Below are 6,674 nucleotides of genomic sequence, written 5' to 3'. Positions count from 1 at the left end.
GCTGAGGAAGCCACTGTTGAAGAAACCTTAAATCCTGTCCACTTAAGACCTGTCTGTCCACACAGACTCTGTGGTGTGATGGCAGCGCAGGATAATGTATTTAACATTAAATATTTATATAATTATCTTTTTATGGGAATTCGTTTTCACTTTGACATTAAAGAGGCGTTTTTAGTCTGGAAACTTACGTTTTTTTGCTCATGATTGATTTGAAAAAGAAATGAAAAAAGGTAAGACATCCAAGGGAACTTATATTTTATAGATAATGTTAATAGCTATCAAATACAAAATTATGGTGGGTTAAAATGTTGTTTTTTTAAAGCTGTTTCTTACAACTCCTAAATGTTTGGAAAAAGATGTAAGCTCTGTGGCGAGAGCGCCACTTTTTCTAACACTTAGCTTGACTCAGGTGAGAAATTCTCTCACTTTTCACATATTTCATTACTGTGTGTAGTTTCTATCTTTGAGAGGCCAGTTATGTGAGGGTGAGTTAATTTAGCATTATACAATATAAATCAAAGTGTTCTGCGGTGAAATAAAGGAATGAATGTGAAGATTAAATTAAAAACAAGAAATGCATTAAAGCAGGAACAGAAAATTAAAAATTATAGCATGTCTCCATCCTTAAAAGGGTATATCCTTCAGTTTTTATAATAATTAAACTGTTATGTAAGGCTTCAGTTATTAGTCATTTAAATAATTTCACACCTGCATACACACAGTGTGTTGACAAAATATCTTCTGAATACTGATGTTTGAATAAAGCTAGAATGAAAGTTTTTCTGACTAATTTGCTGTGTAACTTACTGTGGTGATATATAAGCTTCTGGATAATATTTCACTTAGTTTTCATATAAAAATCTCATAAAAAAAATTGGACAGCATAGAATGTTACTATACGCTTTTTTGATTTTGTCTGTACACTTTCAAGTCTTCAACTGTAATGAAAGCTTTGTCCTCCAATCCTTAGTATTCCTCCATATGAAATTGTTGAGTCACCAATATACAGGTGCAAATCAATAAATTAGAGTAACAAGGAAATGTTAATTTACTTAGAAATTTAAAGGAAACATGAAATTAGTTTTATGAACACAGTAATTTATTTCTGCACCTTCTGATTAGTTGTCCAGCTGTCATCAGCAATCTCTATAAGGAGTGGAGGCTACCAGAAGCCTTTGCCTAATAACTGGCAGTACTATAACTAAGCATATTGTTGAAAAAATTGAGTAGAAGAAGAAATGCACTAACCACAGATAAGTCCAGCCTTTAAGGTGTGAAACAAAGCAGATTCAGAATTTGGTGGTAACTCCCAATGCGTGGACTGTGGCTGTGGCTCAGATCTTTGATAGCCACCAAATGCAGCTATGACCTATGACTCTTGTAGGCCATTGACCTCCTTCAACCACAGATATCAGAAGCATTCCCTCTGCTCTCAAGGTTTATATAAATGCTGATTTCATTCTCCAGTTGGACTTGGCATCTGCCCACACTGCCAGAAGTGCCAATACTTGGTTTGATGACCCAGGTGTAATTGTGACTAATTGGCCAGCAAACTGGCATGACCTAAACCTCGTATACAGAGTCTTTAGAGCAATATCAAGAGGAAGGTGAGGAACACCAGAGCCGACAATGCAGACAAACTGAAGGTTTTTCATCAAATTTAAATTTCCTGGTAAACCAGGTGTTGGGTTTTCAACGGCTGTAAACCACAGTCACCAAAATTAATTTAATATAAACTTCAACACATTCATATCTAATTGAATACTTGACATAAATCAACTTAATCCTGGTGCTCAAATTGGGGCATTTGTATGTTTTACGTCATTTTTACTCTCCTGTGGAAGAACGAATCAGATGTCACTGAACATGTTTCTGACTCAGCTTCAACAAGGTCGCCTCCATCGAAGTCTCTTGATGTTTTTATTTTTTCATCCATGAAACAAAACCAGAGGAAACCATTTTTTGCTCACCATTTCCAAACAGTGAAAGAAGGAAGTGAATTGCTTATTTAAACACATCCTACAACTGTTGTAAAGTTTGTTGTGCTTCTTCCAGTGGCATAATTTTAGGGGGGCTGAAACCTCCCTAAAATATCCTCAATAATTAGGTGGGGTTTTTTGTTTTTGTTTTGTTTGTTTTTATTTTTAATTTTTTACAAAAGTTTACCAACAAATTCAATATAATGTGGCCACAGGTAAGTAAATAATCATATAAATTATTAGTTTTTACTCAGATATGATCATAAATATGTCAGTTTTCTTTTACTTTGGTGTAAAATATACATAGAATTGCTCAAAAGGTGATCCAAGCCTGTCACCTTTTGCACATGTTCTCCATAGGGTACCTAACAATTTTAGGAAACCATTTTATTATGGTGACTAACTGTTTGCTCACATCTTGTGCATCTCCTGGAGGCTAAGCTCCGCTCATCCTTAAAACCTAAACACCCCTGGCTTCCTTCCTCAGTTATTTTTGGTATTTTAATTGATCACGCCTCTACATCACACCTTTATCTTTAATGCGCTCTTCCACATTTTGTGCTATAAATGTGGAGACTACGTGAAGAACCACAGTGGAGCTTCAGGTTAACCTCTGATTGAGCAGGCCCAAGTTCAACAGAAGCTAAATCCTTGCCTTATTACTGTACACAGGGTGAAATTAAACTGAGTGGAGGGAAAATGAAAGCAGCAGATAAGGTTACAGTTTGATCTGCTCCCTCACAACCTGTTTAAATTAACTCAGTAGAAACTAAAGTGTGTAATGGAGCGTGTAATGCCCTGTACTGGACATCTCTGCAGCGTTTTCTTTTCTTTATCATCTCCACAGCAGTCAGCTAGGGCAGATTATTCTGTGTACACACAGTTAACAATTACTTTTTAATCTGCATTAGCAAATTAACATACTGACTGACTGGTACAGAAAGCTTATTTGTTTATGGGCTCAGATGTTCGTGCTTGCACTGAAGCTGTCGGAGTGGGCTCTGCCTGGGTTGGATTTGGACTGCAACGGGAAAAGGGAGCCAGAGTTTGGTTTCTGCTCGTCTCTAGCAGCTGTGTTTTGCTTTTTAAAATGTCATCATTCATCATTAACACAGTAAAATTAAGTCTCGAAATGTAATACTGAATGATAACTGTCAAAAATTCTCCAAAGGTTTTATTTTGTGAACCACATCCACATTCATTTCAGTAGAGGAACAAGATGATTTTCCACAGCTTAACTCATAATTTATGACAGTCTGTGCTGATCTCACTGTACTGTGCTGCATATGTCCCAGTCCTACCAGGCATGTTTCTGTGATTGCAATAGGACACTCGACATGGCTTGTTAAAAAAGGTCAGACATTTTAAACACTGTCGGAAGCAGCCGCAGCTCCCTCTGCTAATGCAGGCTTCCGCACCACCCTTGAATTATAATATGCAGTGGAATTAAAATGCAATTTGTACTCCAAATCTGCTCCAAATATGCACACATTAAAAATCTCCACTCTGATAGAAGTTGTTTAAATGCGTGTAAAGTGACATTAAGTGGCAGAATGCCAGTGTTGCAGCTGGCAAATGGATAAATGGCACTAATTTCTTACATCAAGGTTATTTCCCACAAACCTGCGAAACATAAATCAGATATGTGAAGAAAAATCATGAACACTGAAAGGCTAAAAAACATTAAATATTAAAAAGTCTAAATAAAAACAGACTGATAAAGAAATGACAAAATGTTGCTTGTGGATAAAAGTAAAACTTTTTCTGCATAACTGTTCATTTTAACTAGGAAGAATTACATTTATGAAGATCATATTCTCTCATCACAGGCATCAATATCATTTTTGTTATTTTATTTTTTTTGAATGATTCATTTGAACTGTTCTTTTCTCAAGTACATATATAAAAATATTTTTGATGCTTGTGCCTGTAACAGACGCATTACGGCGACCCTTTGCACGTGACGTCACTCTCTTCAGAAGACGGCCTACTCCGCCATGACGGACGCCAAAACTGCGTTCCTGTAAAAGCCTGTCAACAAACAGACATTTGGTAGCATAAAGTAACTTTTTTATTTATTTAGCTGATTGAACAATAAGAATCTTACTAGGGTGCTGCGCGGTCAGCGGCACAAACTTTTCATTTTATCGTAAAACTTTTGATGAGGAAACATGACACGATAAAAGGTAAGAAAATTAACGTTAGTATATTTATAAGTAGGTAAGATTAGTGAGATGCAATTTAATATTGCATTAAGGAGAGGGTAAGTGTCGTATTAGTAACCATGGAGAAAATGTCCCACTATCATGTAGCCTATTATGTCCGAATAAAACTGGTAAGCGTCTAGACTTTTATACACTTTTAAGCCTGCTCCGGTGTAAGGGGAAATGCCGTTTATGACACAGTCCTATAAATCGTTGTGCGTGGATTCAGGCAAAAATCGATTCGATCAAATCAACAAACCTGTGAAGGGAGACGGTAGGGGTCAGTTTCTAAGCTAGCTAGTAATGGCCAAATGAAGCCTCATGAAGCAAAGCCCATTGCTTTGCCCAAAGGTCCATTACTCAGTGCTTCATTTATTGCTGACTAGTGACATCTGCTCTTACACTTAAACTGTGATGGCCTTGTCACTCAAATAAATCATACTTAAAAAAAAAATATTAGAACATGGTTGTGTGTGTATGCAATAAATATTTCACATAAATATTGTTATCACACCCATGTAGGGCCTATTGAACCCAATTTGACTTAGTCGTGATTTGCACCCAAAGTAGTCCTGCTGTTGACTGTCAGCTAAAATTGTGTTTTCTTTTATTTTATTTTATTTGACAATAGAAATATTTGTTTTATTATGTTGATAGTTGGAGCAGACCTAGTATTTTATGTTTGTGATTTCCTGAAAATCCAAAAATTCTTCTAACTTTACTTTCCTGGGACTACTGTTTATGATTCGTTATCGTTACAGAATTTTTATCTTCCATTAACTTTCAGTCTGTTTCTGCTTTGTGAGACTGACATGTCTTTGTTTATCAAACAACAATTGTTGGAAATTTCTTTAAAATTTCTGGAGGGTGGGAATTAATTATTTTTATTTAAATAGAACCTTATTGTGAGCGGTCATCTCAAAGTCTTCCCAGATGGGAGAGGTTTTTCTCTTTATTTGTTGGCTCCATTTTAGCTACTGCTGATGAAAAATGCTGTCCTCAGATCTCACTATCTGCGGCTGATGCATGACCAAACTACCTACAACAACCCACGTAGCACCACGGCTCATCGGGCTTTTATTTTGAAAATGCGCAAAATGAATCTGTGACATGTCCAATGTGAAATGAGGCATCGTTTTTGTTGTCAGTCAGGTTTTCAGCAAGACGACACAAGCATCAAACCGGGGCTTCATCCTTTTTAACAACTTGAGAAAACAATTGTCTCTCTGTTCAATCCTCCCATCCCTCACTTCCAAGGTCTGTCATGACGCTTGGTATAATTAAGTGACCATGTTGCAAAGGTTGCGACATGGTTAAATTTTAAGTATATGAAAACTTTTGTAAGGCACTATAGTCTCCACAATATGGACTCAGACAGAAAGGAAGTCAGTAAGTGCCTACATTTTTGATTCAGGCAATTTAGTTTGAACTGACTGTTTATATATATTTTTTCCAATAGGCAGTTAGATTTACTCAAAAGGCTTTGAAAGAAAGTTGAGAATTCACAAAAAATATCCAACGCAAAGTCCTTATCACCTAGAGAGTGCAGTCAAATCAATTGTCAGAGTGGAAGACATAAGAATATTCCTCAGAGCAGACGGGAGTCTTAATGAACTCAACAGGGTACTCTGCAAGCGGCCTTGCACGCGCTCTAACACCTTATGAGTAATGCATGAGTAGAGAGGTGTTGAACACTGCCAAGGTGACCAGCATGTAAATGATCTATTTAATTGAACAGTTGCTAATGAAACCGATAAAAATAAATCTTGTGTTAAGAGGCAAGAGCTTTTGTTTTGCGCCTCTAAAACTTTCATACTGTGCTCAAGGATGTGTATCGACCAACATGCTGTGTTCTGTGGGCAATTATCATTGGAATGTTACAGTAGGTCGGACTGCCACCTGTCAACTTGGACAACATTCTCTTTCTGGGCCAAAAATCTATTTGGAGGATGAGGAGGTTGAAGTCAGATAAGTTGCCTTGTTTCTGCGTGCCATCTGCAGCCACGATTCACCTGCTCATCCATTCAAAGCCGTAAATGTCTTTTTTTTTTTAACCTGAGAGCGCTACCGATTGTTGCCAAGGAGTTTTATAGATACTATTGATCCTACCTGATGCTGCTTGGCCCGGCTGGCATAGTCTCCATTAAAACAGTGGAGAGCAGTGGTAAGGACAAGAAATGAAACCAAGGGGCTTGACAGTATCAATTTGCATGAGGCGATATTGTTTTAATAGAACTACTGGCTTGAGATTGCTTTGGGAATTGAGGGCAGAAACGAGGACAGAGAAGCAGATGTACGGGGATCCTGGAACAGAGCCCCATTCTTTTCTCCTTTTATTTTAATCAGGTGTAGATTGGTTTCTTCTTCTGATGGAGGACATTGTTATTTGTTCGGCTCATGATAAAAGCAAGCCAGAGAACAATGCTTCAAACAGCGGCTGAAGTACTGCTAATCTGAGCCATTTGGTTCTTGGAGGGTTGTTTTCCTCATG

The sequence above is a fragment of the Xiphophorus maculatus genome, chromosome 5, assembly GCF_002775205.1.
Source record: "Xiphophorus maculatus strain JP 163 A chromosome 5, X_maculatus-5.0-male, whole genome shotgun sequence".
Taxonomy (NCBI): Eukaryota; Metazoa; Chordata; class Actinopteri; order Cyprinodontiformes; family Poeciliidae; genus Xiphophorus; species Xiphophorus maculatus.
The sequence above is the reverse complement of the archived record's forward strand: the minus strand, read 5'-3'. Positions refer to the sequence as shown.